The 17824-nt window shown below is 39.8% G+C and overlaps 1 pseudogene across 1 annotated transcript in view; it reads right to left on the bottom strand.

Moving 5' to 3' along the window:
- Positions 1-16172, bottom strand: part of LOC308244196 (dnaJ homolog subfamily A member 1-like) — a 39529-nt pseudogene extending 23357 nt beyond the window's left edge. The window contains exon 1 of the transcript in view: positions 16033-16172. The product of the transcript in view is annotated as a dnaJ homolog subfamily A member 1-like (transcript). The remainder of the gene's footprint in view (positions 1-16032) is intronic.
- Between the last annotated feature and the right edge of the window lie 1652 nt (positions 16173-17824).

The raw sequence follows: 17824 nt of genomic DNA, 5'->3' as shown, positions 1-17824 counted from the left end.
ATCACTCTTTCTTATTTACACAAAGGATATAAAAAGTCATATTTACACACAAATCAGTTCAAAATGTTAATTGCAACTTTACCCATAATAGCTCTAACCTGGAAACAACTCAAATGTCCTTTCCTAACTGAATCAATAAACAAAACTGCAGTACATCTATATAGTAGAATACTACACGGCAACAAAAAATTAACAAGCAATTCATTCATACAGTAACATGAATGTATCATAAATGCATTTGATAAATAAAATAATCAAGTTTCAATAGCTATATATATCAAGATTCAATTTTCATGACATGCTGGAAAAGACACAATGACATGGTGGAGGGTGATCAGTGGTTGCCAGGGATTAAAAGGGAAAATAAGACTGCACATGGATAGAGAGTATGAGGGAGATGTTCTTTCTTTGGGGTGGTAAAACTATTACATATTCTGAGTATAGTGGTGCTTTCACAAAACTATACTTGTGTCGAATTTGATAGAACCATACACTAAATAGAAAATCCATTTTACTGTATGTTGATTTAAAAATTTTTAAATGTTAGTAAGTTCCATAAAGAGTCTGGGAGAAGACCCTCTGTAATGCGGTGCTGACACTGAAGTACCTGTGACTTTGCTTGGTTTCCTACAATTAATCTGCTCACAGCTTGTGGACTCCACTTTATAACCAAGACAAAATCTTGTGTATGAGGCTTTGATTGCCTTTCCACCCTATTCACCTCCCATCTTCCTATTCACCTCCCACCTTCCACTTACCTCTTTTTTCTCTTCAGTCCCTCTGCAAAATCTCCCTTTTCCTTTTTTCAATGCCATTATCTTTCTTCCTCTCATTTTAATTATGCAACAGGTGCTTATTGTGCACTGTAGAAGAGAAGTAGTCTAAATTTTCTTATTAAATGTTCCCAATTTGACAGATATTTTATTGACCAGGTGTAGAAACTGGTATAGGAAGTTAATAGGCTCTAAAACTGAGATTTTAACTCAGATATTTTCTAACTATCAAAGAAAGCAATTTAAATGCAAAATTGATTGATTTTCCCAATACATACAAGGCTTCATAGTTCCTAATCCTATATAATAAAGAGGTAATATGCAAATTAACCCTCACACCCTCGCACAAGATGGCCGTCCCCATGTGGTCAAAGATAGCCAGCAGGGGAGGGTAGTTGTGGGGGACCAGGCCAGCAGGGGAGGGCAGTTGGGGGCAACCAGGCCAGCAGGGAAGGGCAGTTAGGGGTAACCAGGCTGGCAGGGGAGGGCACTTGGGGGCGACCAGGCCAGCAGGGAAGGGCAGTTAGGAGTGGCTGGACCAGCAGAGAAAGGCAGTTAGAGGTGACCGTGTTGGCAGGGGAGGGCAGTTGCAGGTTACCGGGCCAGCAGGGGAAGGCAGTTTGGGGCAATTGGGCTGGCAAGGGAGCAGTTAGGCATTGATCAGGCTGGCCGGTGAGTAGTTAGGGGGTGATCAGGCTGGTAGGCAGGTGAGCGGTTGGGAACCAGCAGTCCCAGATTGTGAGGGGGATGTCCTACTGCTGGTTTAGGCCCAGTCCCTGTGCAGTCAGACATCCCCCGAGGGGTCCCAGATTGTAGAGGGTGCAGGCTGGGCTGAGGGACATCCTTCCCCGAGCATAAATTTTGTGCACCGGGCCTCTAGTTTAAACATAATGAATATTATTTAATTCATAATTAACAAGTGCTTCTAATTCAAATTTAATTAATATCTGTTTTTACCAATGTTTTAAATTTTATTGAATGCCTTCTAGAAAGCTATGTGGATTATGCCTCTAGATTTTTTGTTAACATTGTCATAAAATTAAATCAAAGTTTAGTTTAGCAATGATTTAAAATTTTCACTTCACCTCAGAGGGAGATATTTTATAGCAACCTGAATTCATAAATACATGTTATGCTATACAGAAATTCTGCCAACTGTCAGTGTCACAATGTTCATAAAAACATAATTATATACAACTGTAAGCAGCAGTACATGTTAAATGTACCAAACACTTGTATTTATAATTGAAATCAACATCTGCTCTTGCTCTTGTTTTAGTACTGAAAAAGCTAAGTTGATTGTCTAAAGAAAGATTAAATAGCAGATGATGGTTGTATTAGATGTTACCATTCATATATAAAATATCCTCCTCATTCAAAGTATCCAATTATAATACTACTTTCAATGTATTAATATAAATTAAATTTATGGTTATAATTTTGTTTAACATGTTTGCTATTTCAAAAAAAAATATTAATAGTGTTTCTCTACTTGCTGTTATGCTAAAATATTTAGTAAATGAAACAGTAAACAGTTGGTGGTGAGATATATTCTTACAATATTTGTTTGCTATTTTAACTATTATTTACATTAAAACTGGTAATTGAATCTACTTCAGAGTTTTGCTTTGCCACAACATTTTAAACTTGCCTTAACTGATTCTCAATGTAGATGCATTTTTACCTTACTACATAACAAATAGATACAGAAGCAATTATAAATATACATTTTACACAGGTTAGCACATATGCATTTATTGCTACCTCTGCTCACTTAGAAGATTTAGAAGCACCCCAATAGCAACCAGCACATCAAGTACTAAGACCTTGGTTTCTAAATATCATTTGTTGATAAAGGGAACCAAAATTCCTCAGAAAAATAGTTGATTCTAAGCCTGGAGTAGGGAAAATACAAGACAATCCTGTATGATTTTGCATTATCAAAGAGTAAGAAGGGCCCTGACCAGTGTGACTCCATTGTTTGGTCATTGTCCTGTGCACCAAAAAGTTGCTGGTTTGATTCCCTGCCTGGGTACATGCCTAGATTGCAGGCTCAGGGATCAGGCAGGAAGCAGCTGATAGATGTTTAGCTCTCACACTGATGTTTCTCTCTTTTTCCCTCACTCGCCCTCTCTCAAAATCAATTTTATCCTATCTAATAAAGAGGGAATATCCTAATTGACTGCCCCGCCTTCAAATATGGCAGTGCCCGTAGCCAATAAGAAGGGAATATTCTAATTGACTGGCATGCCCTTAAAGATGGCAGCACCCACAGCCAATAAGGAGGGAATATGCTAATTGGATGCCACCCACAGCCAATAAGGAGGGAATATGCAAATATGGGGGCGCCCACAGCCACAGGATGGTGGCACCCAGTCCCCTCAGGCCCCAGCTACCCAGGGCCCCCCGAGGCTCAGGTAACCAGGGCCGGCTGAGGCTTGAGCTGCCAGCAGTGGCAGCAGCATAGGTGTGATGGGGGCATCGCCTTCCCCTGACCACAGGGTTGTCTCCCGTCCCTGAGGGCTCCCGGACTGTAAGGGTTGGCAGGCCGGGCTGAGGGACCCCCCCTCCAGTGCATGAATTTTCATGCACCGGGCCTCCTCTAATACATAGAGGAGGTGCCAAGAGACCTCCAATGACCAAAGCTAAAACAATTCTGGCAACAAAATAAATAATGACAATATTGGGTTATAAACAAAAAAATAAAATAAATATCTAAGCCCACATTTATATAACTAAATGATTAAATTTAAAAAAAGAACACAGAAGAAGAGACATATTTTATTTCCAGAATAATTCCAAATAATAAGGGTAGAAGGAATAAAAATAGTAAAGGATCACCATTAGAAAACCACAGTAATAATTGTTGAATGCAAAATCTACTGATGAATGCTGAAATTAATGAACATTTTAACAGCTTCACAGATTATTGATTGTGATGGTTTAACTTATCTCCATAAATATTTTTATATTCCTACCTCTATGAGTGAAGTTTAACTCTGTCCCTCTTAAGTGTGGGCTAAACTTAGTGATTTCCTTTAAAGAAATAGAAAATGGAGAGTAAAAGATTGTCCTTGATGTAGAAAAACCTGGCTCACAACAATTTAGAATGATTAAGCTAACATTACCAGAAACAATTCATATTGATATTATGTAACCTCTGATAGGAATTAATAGTGACACTTCACCTCTGTACTATTCTTCCCCAAAATGTATAACTCCAGGCTGTCATGGGAAAACATTAGACAAACCTTAACTGAAGTAATTTTACAAAATTTCTTACCAGAATTCTTCAAAAGTATAGAAGTAATTTTTTAAAAAGAGGGAAAAAAAACTGAGAAACTCTCACAGATTTAAGTAGATTTTATGACTAAATGCAATGTACTATTCTGGATTAACTAGAATAATGACATTAGTAGAAAAATTGTTAAAATCAAAATAAAAATCTATAATTTGCCAGAAACCAATCATTGTCTCACTAATAGAAAGATGTGGACAAGGAACCTGGAAGGCTGGTCAACGTTGAAGCTCTGAAAGGTCAGAGCCAACCACTCCCTATCTAATTAAGACAATGGTAACTGAGGCAACTTCCCCACGAAATAATCATGTAAATCCTTACTGATAAGATAATCTGCCTGTTACTGGAATTACCTGCCTAAGGGCAATGGGTGTATCCCAAACCTGAATAAAAGGGATGGCAAGGCGTAGTCCTCCCACTAGAGGTGGGCTTCCATCTGGCCCCCATTTCCGAAATTAATATTTTTCTAGTCTCTTTCATTTGTGTGCGGCCTTTTCCAGAACCCGAACTCTGAACCGGAACCCTGAACCACGAGGGACGTGAAAGGGGTTCCCACAATAATTTGTCAGTATTGTTGTACCAAAATTAATTTGTTTTTATTTTTACTATAGCTATTTAAAATGTCAACATTTTGGAAAAGAGAGTAAAGCTTATATGAAAACAGAAAGTTGTGAAGTTTCTTCACAACTCCTCTTTAATTCTATAATAATTTCAAAATAAAAAAAGGTGAAATCCAAATGATCAACTAACAGAAAATGAAATTTAGACTCATTAGAAAAATGGAAAATTTAATGCAATTCTACAACGTACACACAATAGATTGGCAGGAAACAAAGTAAGAAATATTGGCTAAGGAAAGGAATAAGTTCTCTGCAACACTCCTAGTAGTGTTATGCCCAGATTTCGTGATCCCCAAATACCACCAGGGAGCCGAGTCCAATGCAAAAGCAAAGAGCCTTTAATCGAGCTAGCTCGAGCTCAGTCCCACACACACACACCAGCACAGCGGCGAGGTGGAGAGAGAGAGCCCCAGACCCCAAACTCGCTGATTTATAGGGGGCCTGGGAGAGGTAGGAGGGGTGAGGTAGTGTGGCCTCCACTGATTGGTCAGGGTCAGGATGCACATGGGGGCAGGGTGCGGCTTACTTTCCTCTTGCATTTCTATTGGCTAATTCAAAAGTGTGGGTTGGGCTCTTGGAGAGGTTCTAGGGCGGGAACCTGACTCCATGAGGTGGAGGACATGGAACAAAAGGAACATGGAGTCAGTCTCTCCCCGCCCTTTCAGTAGAAGTGTAAATAAGTACAACTTCTTTAGACAACCATTTGGCTTTATGTAGTACATTTGAGGATATTAATACCCATGACCTAACAAGTCTACTCTGAGGTGGACAATCTAGGGAAACACAGACACATACATGTCCATCAGAATAAATGTCAAAATATCTATAGCAGCATTTTAGTACTAGAACAATTCAATATATATCACTAGTAGAATGGCAAATTATTAAATAGCCATACAAACATACAACAATTAAATGTACTGAACTCCACATGTAAATATGTGTATTATAAAAACAATATTGATTGAAAGATGCAAACAAAAATAAAATATATAATATGATTACATTTATAAAAAGATACAGTATTATATCTTTTTAGGGACATATAGATGGAGAGTGTCTTAGTCCATGGGTTTTCATAAAACACAAAAATACTATAGAATGGGTGCCAAGAAACAAACACTTATTCTCACAGTCCTGGAGGCTGGAAGGTCCAAGATTCAGGTGCTAGCAGATCCAGTGTCTGGCGAGAGCCTGCTTCCTGGTTGACAGGCTGCATCTTCCTGTCGTGCCCTCACTGGAGGAAGGGACAGAGGAGCTCTTCTGGGTCTTTCTGTTGGAGGAGTTGTTTTTGCCATTTATTATTTATTATTTATTTATTTATTTATTTATTTATTTATCTATCTATCTATCTATCTATCTATCTCTTTATATTTAAGTGTACAATGTTCTATTAATTTCTGGTGTACAATATAATGGGTTTAATATTTACATACCTTACAATGTGACCACCGCACTGTCCCCAGGGTCTTTTCAGCAAGGGCACAGATTCCATTCAGAAGAGCCCTCTGTCCTCATGACCTAATCATATACACACTTCACACTGGGTTTGGGGTGTCAACATATGCATGGAGGCAGAGGTGGTGGGTGCAAACAAAAACTTTCAGTGTATAGAAGTTGGTGAAAAGAGGAATATAAACAAAGAAGTAATGACCACAGTCAGCATATGTGTTTTTAGTAGAATCCTTTTGGGATATATGCTAGCTGGTAAAAATATTAAAAGTACAAAGCTAATTACCATAAAAGTTAGCATAGTAGTTACTCTTGAGGATGGAAGGGGTGATCAAGCAAAATCTCATGAGGTATTACTTCTGGGCAGGTAGCAAGTTTCTTTCCAACCTGGATGCTAGTCACATGGGCATTGGCTTTACACAGTTATCTGATATGCTCGGTGCTATAATTTTATGCACTGTTTTCACATATTTTAAAAGAAAAGTACATAGACATAATTGTTTTAAGAAACTCGGAATCCAATCTGAGACTTTAAAATCTGAAACACTCCAAAAACATTTATAAAGTTTAATGAATAGAAGAAAATTTGGTTAAGCAAAAGTTTACAAAGTGCTTACTAAAAGTGTCATTTGACTCTAAATTTGGAAATTTGGTATGAAATGAAGTAAGCATGAATGTGAAACACATTTTTCCCTTATATTTTGCAATTTAGAATCTTAAATTTATGTAAAACTGGGAATAACAGCTTGGTTCACCATTCAGTCTAAATATTCCAAATTACTGCCAACCTGACAGATTTGATATAATATATTCTTAATAATCTGATACACTAAAAAAGTGAACACCAATTATAGGGACACGATAAAATCATCCGGGAGGTAGAAGAAGTAACACAATATTATCACGTCCAATAGTTTATTATTCAGGCAAATCATAATCCCAGAAAGAGTATACCTTCTCTGTGGCAAATTCAACAGTCCAAGTAAAGTAATTTAGTCCTTTATGGACTAGGTTACATAGCTAAAAAGAGATATAGTAACTAAATAGATCTCTTTAAATCTTTAGGCAAACAATTCTTACAGTGAAGTTTTTATTATTATAATTTTCTATTTTGTGTAATATCTGCTGCCATTCCCACTTGCCCAATTGTTCACTAAGTAGGGTTTAAATAAACCCAGACCATGAGAAGTTACCCTGAATTCTCCCTTTGGTGTTGTAGTAAGATTTTCTCACAGTCTTTTTTGACACTATAGCTTCTGTATCATAGATTTTTTTTTTCTTTCCACTGAGTTTTTCTGTCACCCCAATCATTATTCATATCTTATAGTTTTTCAATTATGGCATAAAATGGGTGTAAGAACTTCCCAATATACATAATTGTGTCCTGATAGCTCTTTCCACACCATTTACGGTATCTAAAACAAAGAATGTTTGAATCATGGACATTCCTTTCTCCACTTTGATTTCACTTTGATGAATTCACACCAAGTAATTTATTTTTCCACTGGACATTTTATTTAATTTAAAGCCTGATCTATGGGGACCTATAATCATTCTAACTTTACTTAGAAACACTCTCTTCTAATACCTCCCTTTCAATACCATGTCATTTCAGCCCTAGCAGGTTTGGCTCAGTGGATAGAGCATCAGCCTGAGGACTGAAGAGTCCCAGGTTTGATTCTGGTCAAGGGCACATGCCCGGGTTGCAGGCTGGATCCCCAGTAGGGGGCGTGCAGGAGGCAGTGATCAATGATTCTCTCTCATCATTGATGTTTCTATCTCTCTTCCTCTTCCTTCTTCTGTGAAGTCTATAAAAATCTGTTTTAAAATATGCTAGGACATTACATGTCTTCCCTGTAATCTATTGAAAAACTTACAAGCACATGAAAAATTTCTTCATAGATTCAGTTCATAGTTTCAGAATCCCAACTATACATGCAGATTTCCTGAGGCAATTGTGTCAATGTCTCTCTGTGACTTGATGATAGCTGTTTCAGACCATGGGTCATATCAGTCTGATTTCACACAAGGGCCTAAAGACCAGTTTCAGTGTCCTAACTGTTTAATTGTATATTCTAGACATAAGCCTGGTCAAGGTTCAGCCATACAGTTTATTGGAATCAGCAACTCATTGACATGTGACTGTTACTATGAATTGTCAAAGACAGTGTCTTTTCTGAAAAATTTGTTGGGATGAGGGGGTTGTTATTATATAAGAAAGCATTTGCTACTATAAATAAAATCTAAAGTTTTTTTAATATTTCTAAAGATATATACCATATAAATTGCCCTATTTTAAATATAAATTTTGAGTAATATTAGTAGCTAAGCTAATAACTGATAAATATTATTTTGCCAAAAACTAAATAAATTTTTGTAACATAAATAAAAGGGGTAATAATATGTAGGGCACTGGACATAAGACTCTACATGAGAAAACACATTTGCTGTTAGTTTTCAGTTACCATAAAATTCAATTTTTAATTTGAAACCAAAGTTTTCCATTAAAGAGTATCCAGTTTTCACAACAATTATTTGTTTCTAGTTGTTTTATTTTGCCATTTCCTCACTCAAAATACAATTTTGTATGATATTTTGTAAGAAACAAATTAACAATCCTGCAATATGTTGTTGTCTGTGGTTTCTGAAGGAAATTAATAACATCTGTAGTTGGAAATTTTGTTGAAACCAAATCTCCAATGAATGGTACCACAAATGCTATTATAGACTCAGAAAATTACTTTCTACATAAAAATAAAAATCCATGTTTCAAGCCATTATTATTTCCTTGCCTCAAGTTAATTTCCTCTACACCACCTTTTCCACTGATGACAGCCACTGGAGTTTTGACTAACCACAACACATTACTGTTCAGATGCCACAAAGAGCACAAAGCTCACTCATATTGGAAAAACCCTGAAGATAGCAGTGTTCTCATTCCAGGCTGAAAATATTTGTTTTCAGGATGATAAACAGATAAGCCAGTTAACCTCAGTGGCATTCTTGAACCCATAGATGTAATATTTTAGTGTAAATATCTGTAACAATATTTGTCCTACTTACCACCTAGGTCTTATTTGCATGTCCAATAAACATTGTGAAGTGAAAAATATGTTTGTAAAATAGTAATTATGCAAAAAAAAAACCAGCAATAATATTACAGAATGTAATAGTAACATTGAAATTATGCTAAGTGTGCTAACAAATAGAATTTCTTAGCAGTTAGGCCAAAAGCCAGACTAGTCTCTGGGCTCTTCCAAATTCATGAAAGAACATGCAATCTTGTCAGATTTGTTGGCCTCTTACTTGGACAATGTTGGTATTCTAACTACAGAAATCCACAATTTCAGAAAATACATAAGCTTTCAGAAATTAAGCAACCATTTTAGAGGTAAATAACTCACTCAAGAACCAATATTCTAGATATAGTCTACCTGAATCTAAAGTCTATAATTTTTCCAATTATTACTTCTTGCTCCTCTATGCTATTTTCATACAGATGCATAATCCTCATTCCTTAAAATTAGTTATAGTGTCCTGGATGATACATTGAAGGAGCAAGAATGTGTTTGTGTTACTTGTCATTAAATTGACTCCAACTCCTGGTGACTGTATGAATGAGTGATGTCCACAATGGTCTGTCCTTAATAGCCCTGTTCAACTCCTGTAGGCTCATGACTAAGCCTTCTTTCATGAAGTTAATCCATCTCATATTTGGTTTTACTCTTCTCCTGCTTCCTTCTTCTTTCCCCAAGATTATTTCTTTCTAAAAACCCCATACTCATGATGTGGCCAAAATAGCACAGTTCTCCCAACAATGTTTCAAGCTTAATTTGGTATTGGACACATTTGTTCACCTTTCTGGTGGTTCAGAGGGAGGTGCTGGGCAGGTGTAGACCCAGTGAGAAGATATAGGTATGAAAATCACGTGAAAGGCAGTGTAATAGTTGGGCTAAAGGCAATGTCATCTAGAACAAAGACCTGTCATAGAGATCTAAGTGTTGTACACACAAAATACATAGGAAATAACAACTCTTTTAATGTAAAACATGAAGAAAATTGAGGTCCCTCCACTCCCTATGACTTTGGCAGTCCTAGTAAAAATATGATTTAGGGCAATTAGACGTATCTTTTAGAAACTTAGAATTTGGATACATGAGACTGAGCCACTTGTTATTGAGCACTTGAGATGAAACATATAAAGAGCTCAGACACCCAGAGAAGAGCAGAAATGTAATGACTGAGAGAAGTTCATTGATAAATGAACCATGATAAATAGGAATTTGAATTTCTGATGACCTTTAAATTCCCAGTTGCTCTCCATAAGAGGCCTATATGTATTTTGGTCTGTTTGTGGTTTTCTGTAAGACTGCAGTATGTACCCATATAAAAACCAGTTACCTGAGATGGTTCAAGTGAGTCTTTGTTCCTTGTAGGAAGAAAGAAGAAAGAAAAAGAAAGAAAGAAAGAAAGAAAGAAAGAAAGAAAGAAAGAAAGAAAGAAAGAAAGAAAAGGAAGGAAGAAAGAAAAGGAAGGAAGAAAGAAAAGGAAGGAAGAAAGAAAGAAAAAGGGGGGGCTGAGAAAGAACATAAATTGAGGTGAGATCTTTATTAATAGTGATGGGATTATAAGGGGGTTAAAGACATAAGAAACAGGAAGGAAAAACTGTAGACAAAAGGCATAGACACATAACTGCACAGACACATAACTACTTTCCAGCAATGTACTAAAACGATCCTAACTGAATACTGAAAGAGATTGTATATTCACTAGAGGCCCAGTGCATGAAAATTCATGAACTGGAGGGCAGGGGTCTCTCAGCCTGGCCTTCCCCCTCTCACAGTCCAGGAGCCCTCAGGGGCAGGAGGCGACCTGGTGATCAGGAGAAGGTGACGCCCCCATCACACTTCTGCTGCTGCCACTGCCGGCAGCGCAAGCCTCAGCCGGCCCTGGTTACCTGAGCCTTAGGCGGCCCTGGGCATCTGGGCAGCTGCCATCCAAGGCTTGCCTGCACTTCAGGCAAGCCCTGGGTGGCTGGGCAGCCACCATCCGAGGCTTGCCTGTGCCTTGGGCCGGCCCTGGGAGGCTGGGGGACTGAGGGGACTGGGGGACTCCGGAGGCAGGTGTGCGGAGCGGCTGGACCGGCCTGGGGGCGGGCCCAGCTGCTCTGCACACCTGCTGCCACCGGTGGGGCTGAGGGGACTGGGCACTGCCATCTTGTGGCTGTGGGCACCGCCATCTTTGTGAGGGCGTGATGGTCAATTAGCATATTCCCTCTTTCTTAGATAGGATATGACAGAAACCTTAAGGAAATTTGTCTATAGATAAGTTTAAACTGAACCAAATTGAAGGAAAGGCTGGTCCCAAACTATAGAGTCATTAAAAAGCACCTCTATGTTATTGCAGAATTATTTATAATAGCCAGGACATAGAAGCAACCTAAGTGCCCAGTAATAGACAACTGGATAAAGAAGATGTGGTACATAATATACACTGGAGTATTACTTGGCTATAAAAAAATAAGATATTATTTGTGCCAACATGGATGAACCTAGAGGGTATTATGCTGAGTGAAATAAGTGAGATGAAGAAAGACAAATATCATATAAATTCACCTACATGCAGAATCTAAAGAACAAAATTAATGAATAAACAAAACAGAAACAGATTCATAGAAACAGAAAATATACTGATAATTGCCAGATGGAAGCAAGATTGTGGGACTAGGTGAAAAAGGTGAAGGGATAAATAAGTACATAATGGTAGTTACAAAATAGTCATAAGTATGTAGAGTACAGCGTAGGGAATGTAGTTATTAATATTGTAATAACTATGCATGGTGACTACATAAATGTCTAACCACTAATCTATACACCAGAAACTAATATAAAATAATATTGAATGTCAGCTATAATTGAAAAATAAAAAATAAATTTATTAGGCCCAGGATAGTTTTATTTATGGTATAAGGATTTATGTGTAGTATTTTTTAGCCTTACATTTTATTTTTTCATTTTATTAATAAAGTGAAATGTTAGAAAATGAAGCTACTTGTAAAAAAAAGAACTAAAACTTTTACAAATTAATAAGTATATAAAGCTGTGCTAAATAGTATGAGAAATCTAGTGAGAAAAACACCATTCATATTTTTAAAAATTGCAAAATTAGCTTTATGTTTATTAGAAAAAAAATCACAATCAGGAAAATAATTGAGAAACATTGTTAGATAAAAAGGGCTCCATGCCCTGGCCAACATGGATCAGTTGGTTGGAGCATAGTCCCATACACCAAAAGCTTGTGGGTTCAATTCCCAGTCAGGGCACATACCCAGGTTGGGGTTCAATCCAGGTAGGGGTGAGTGTGGGAGAAAACAAACTGATGCTTCATTCTCACATTGATGTCTCTCTCTCTCTCTCTGTCTTTCTTTCTCTCTCTCTTTCCTTTTCTCTCTCTCTCTAATCAATAAAAGCATGTCCTGGGGTGAGGATAAAAAGAAAAAAATGGCTCCAGGACTGCCTGAGTTTTGTCAAGAAGACTTTCAAACTTTCAAGGGATAAATAATGTACTAATCTAGAGAGAGTAATCTATATTCTTACTAAATACACTATATGTGTATAGTATATGCTATACATATATATCTATATGATAGCTTTACCTTAATAACATAAAATAATTTTTGAAATGTAATGAATATATCAACATAATTAGAATCCATGTTTTTAATTAAAGCCTTCATTGTGTTGAAAAGCAAATTCTATGTTAATTTAGCTATAGACAAAAGCCTATAGTATATTATGCTATTGCTCATTTTGAAATAGGAGTTACGGATTCTGAAGATAAAAAATAACATCTTATAGCATTCACATTTTTAATGCTGTCTTACACTGAGTTATATTCATCCAGTTATATATGACTCTTATATCAGGTATCCAGTGGCCAAAATATTCTCTAGTCCTTCATTTGGAAATTCTGACTGAGCTAACATATATCCTTTTGTCAGAACACTTAAGAACATCCATGGAAAGATTCTGTGCAAGTTCTAAATAGTATTATGAGAAAGGCATGTGGGGAGAAGAGGAGAAAAATAAATTATCTTGTTTTATTGTGTGTCAAGTACAGTGATGGTTACTTTATCTTTAATCCTCATAGCCCAATGAAGTGATTATTCTCAATTGACTTATGAGAAAATACAATGAGATGGTTTTTCTGACTCATTTCGTAAGTGCTTCTCCCATAAAATAGAGCATGATAGTAGTCTTAATAAAACTCTTTGGGAAACTGGGAGATAATGTGTATGTATTTTGGGTATTTTATGGGAAACCCTTTGCCTATAAAATACCCAAAATACATACACATTAAATCTTAAAGTTTCATATCTGTGTTCTTTTGGATTTAACTGCAATAAAAATCTAGGGGAAAAAATCCTAGAAACTATCATAATACAATCAGAAAATGAAAAAAAAAATTTTGTTGGTAAAAATAAACTGAGGACATAGGACCTAGTCAGGACAAAATATTGCAGGTCATTATACTGTAGTGTTAAGAGTAGGGTACCTGCCGAAACCGGTTTGGCTCGGTGGATAGAGCATCGACCTGTGGACTGAAGGTCCCAGGTTCGATTCCGGTCAAGGGCATGTACCTTGGTTGCAGGCACATCCCCAGTGTGGGGTGTGCAGGAGGCAGCTGATCGATGTTTCTCTCTCATCGATGTTTCTAACTCTCTATCCCTCTCTCTTCCTCTCTGTAAAAAAATCAATAAAATATATTTTAAAAAAAAAAGAGTAGGGTACCTGGGAATAGATATTCCAATTCTATCACTCATTTAACTTCTTTTGTCATTCCTGAACTTGATACTTTGAAAGAATTACATGCTGTTTTAAGAAATAATATAGGCAGATTTCATGTATACCCAGTTTCCCACAACAGTAATATCTTGTGAAACCATACTACAGTATTACATCCAGGATATTTACATTGACACTTTCAAGATACAAAACATTTTCATTACCACAAGAAACCCTTAAGCTGCCCCTTTATAGCCATTCACATTTCCACCTTTTCCTCCATCATTCCTAACACTTGACTACCAGTAATCTATAATTCATTTCTCTAATTTTGTTATTTCAAGATAATTATATTATCTATCTATCTATAGATATATGTACATGTATATATATATAGATAGATATAGATGTAGATATCTACAGATATTTCTATAGATAGCTATAGATATATAGATATGTATCCTGTGGGTTGGCTTTCTTCCCTTAGGAAAATTACCTGAAGAATCATCCAGGATGCTGTGTTTATAATAGAAATCTATATTATAAAAGACCAGGGACCGTCATGACGTAAATGACCAGAGGGATGACTGGTCACCAGGAAGTGCATGGAGCACCTCTCAGTCCCCCTCCCCCCACTCCCCTCTACCCCAGGCCCACAGGCTCCCATTGCTGGATGGCCAACAGAGAGCCATGGGGAAATGGTCTGGGTTATAGCAGAGCGGGACTGGGGATTAAAGAGCAAGCACAAGGCAGACCTCCTGGTCCCTGCCACCAGCTGGCAGGCTCTGTTCAATCCTAAGTTTCTTCTGAAAGGAACGTGTCACCTCCACTGCACAGCCTCCCGGGACGCGAACTCACCGCTGTGAGAGGCTCTAGAGCAGAAACTTCAACAAGGACTTCAGGGGGGAAAACTGCTACCTCCCTACTCCACAGCTGCTTCCATGTCTGCAAGAAACTGCGCATGCTCCTCCCTGTGGGATGGACGGGGCCAGAGCCTGAGTTGAGCATACCATGGGGGGGGGGGAGGGGCTGAACCAGGCAGCTGGGCCAGTGCAGGGATGGAGGAAGAGAGATTGGGCAGGAGCAAGGGGGAAGCTCTGGTTCCCTGCACCTCCTCCCACAGGCATAGCCCTTCCTGGTGTTATAATAAAAAGTTGTGTTTTTCTAACTCTGTCCAGGTAAAGAAAACAAGTGTCTGTTGACTTCCGATCTTACTCTCCCAGCGCAGTTAATCCCTCTGGATGCATCATATCCAACCTCCTAAGGATCCAAGGGGCAGGTTCAACCTTCGTTCCATAGTTGAGGAAACTGACCAATAAACAGAGGTGTCTCATGCTCAGTGTCAAATCTCCGGGTAATAACTCAGATTGTATATCTAAGGGTATGTTTTCTTCTGTTTTCATGTTTAATTCAACTCCAGAAATCAAATAATGCAATAAAGAATAAAATGAGTTCAGAGGTCTCAGCACTGTGTTCTCAACACAGCAGGGGCACAGGATCATGTACACAACGTCATGAAAGAAAAAGCATCCTATTCCCAACTTATTCACAGACTTCTATTTCTGGTATCTATATTCCCAATGTGTCCACAAGCACATTTGGAAAAAGAAAAAAGGTTTCTATGTGATGTGACTGCATCTTAGAAAACCCAAGTGATCACAACCAGAGCACTTTTAACACCTAATGAGCCAAATACACTGATGAACAAAAATAGACCCAGAGACACAGACACATGAACAGACTGTGGGACCTCAGAGGGAAGGCAGGGGAGGGTGGGTGGGTGGGTGGGAAGAGATCAACCAATGGCCTGTGTGCATATATGCATCACCCCTGGACACAGACAATGGGGTGGTGAGGGCCTGGGGGTGGGTAGTAGGCTGGAAAGGTTAATGAGAGGGGAAAGGGGACCTATGTAAACCTTTCAACAATAAAGATTTAATAAAAAGAGTAAAAAATAAAATAAAATAGAAAAGTAAAAAAAAAAGCCAAGAATAACTGCTCTGGCTGGGTAGCTCCATTGGTTGGAGCTTTGTCCTGTACATTGAAAGGTTGGGGGTTTGAGCCTGGGTCTGGGTGTGTGCAGGAGGCCATTGAGCAAGTGGTACCTGGAGGAGGGAGGCTCCTCGGACCTAAACAGAGTCCAGGCCTCGCTCATGGTCCCCGGCCCATCCTCTGCTGAGTGAGACTGGACCTCCCAGCTTTCTGTTGAGTCCCTGGTCTCTGAGTCATAAGGGCACTTCCCCATGTTCCCCAGAATGCACTGCTCAGTAACTATCTAGACCAGGGGTGGGCAAACTTTTTGACTCGAGGGCCACAATGGGTTCTTAAACTGGACCGGAGGGCCGGAACAAAAGCATGGATGGAGTGTTTGTGTGAACTAATATAAATTCAAAGTAAAGGAGCGGAGGGGAGAGCAAGAGAACCGGATAGAACAGCCGGATCCGGCCCACGGGCCGTAGTTTGCCCATGGCTGATCTAGACTCATAAAATGGTAATATGCTAATTAGACCGGGTGACTAAACATCTTCCAGACATCCTACTTCCTTCTGGACAAAGCCACAGTGGTGGGTGCTGAGGCAGAGGCAGTTAGGGGCGATCAGGCCAGCAGGGCAGGGCAGTTGGGGGCCATCAGGCCGGTATGGCAGGTCAGTTGGGGGCCATCAGGCTGGCAGGCTGGCAAGTAGTTAAGAGCCAGCAGTCCCATATTGCGAGAGGAATGTCCGACTGCCGGGTTAGGCCCAATCCTCGGTTTAGGCCTATACCGGCAGTCGGACATCCCCTGAGGGGTCCTGGGTTGGAGAGGGTGCAGGGGCTGGGCTGAGGGACCCCCCCATGCATAAATTTCGTGAACCGGTCCTCTAGTCCTATATAATAAAGAGGTAATATGCAAATTGACCGTCACACCCTTGCCGAAGATGTCCACCCCCATGGGTTCACAAGATGGCCACCACAAGATGGCCGGCAGGGGAGGGCAGTTGTGGGCAACTGGGCCTGCAGCGGAGGGAGGGCAGTTGAGGGGGACCAGGCCTGCAGGGGAGAGCAGTTAGGGGAGACCAGGCCAGCAAGGGAAGGCAGTTGGGTGCAACTGGGCCTGCAGGGGAGGGAGGAAAGTTGGCAGGACCAGGCCTGCAGGGGAGAGCAGTTAGGGGTGACCGGGCCGGCAAGGGAGGGCAGTTGGGGGTGACCAGGCCTGCAGGGGAGGGCAGTTGGGAGCAACCAGGCCTGCAGGGGAGGGCAGTTGGGGGCAATCAGGCTGGCAGGGGAGTGGTTAGGGTGTGATCAGGCTGGCAGGCAGAAGTGGTTAGGGGCTATCAACCAGGCAGGCAGGCGAGCAGTTGGGAGCCAGCAGTCCCAGATTGTAAGAGGGATGTCTAACTGCTGGTTTAGTCCCAATCCCACAGAGATCGGGCCTAAACCAGCAGTTGGACATCCCCCGAGGTGTCCCAAAGTGGAGAGGGTGCAGGCTGGGCTGAGGGACACCCCGCCCTCCCCACATTGAGTCTATATATATAAAAGCCTAAGTGACTGTTCTACCATTCGACTGTTTGACTGGTGTGATGTCTTACAATGACCACCAGGGGGCAGATGCTCAATGCACAGGCATGGAAAAAGACTGATGAACCTCAGAGGGTAGAGGGGAGGGGGGAGGGTGGGAAGAGATTAATCAAAGATCTTATATGCATACTAGAGGCCTGGTGCACAGATTCATGCACCAGTGGGGTCCCTCAGTATGGCCTGCAGAGATTGGGCAGAAACTGGCTCTCCAACATCCCCAAGTGGTCCTGGATTGCTAGAGGGTGCAGGCCAGGCCAAGGGACCCCCACGGTGTATGAATCCATGCACTTGGCCTCTAGTTAAATATAATAGACTGTTTCTCAATAGCATTCCATGATATGG

The sequence above is a fragment of the Plecotus auritus genome, assembly GCF_963455305.1.
Source record: "Plecotus auritus genome assembly, chromosome: 3".
Classification (NCBI taxonomy): domain Eukaryota; kingdom Metazoa; phylum Chordata; class Mammalia; order Chiroptera; family Vespertilionidae; genus Plecotus; species Plecotus auritus.
The sequence above is the reverse complement of the archived record's forward strand: the minus strand, read 5'-3'. Positions and strand labels throughout refer to the sequence as shown.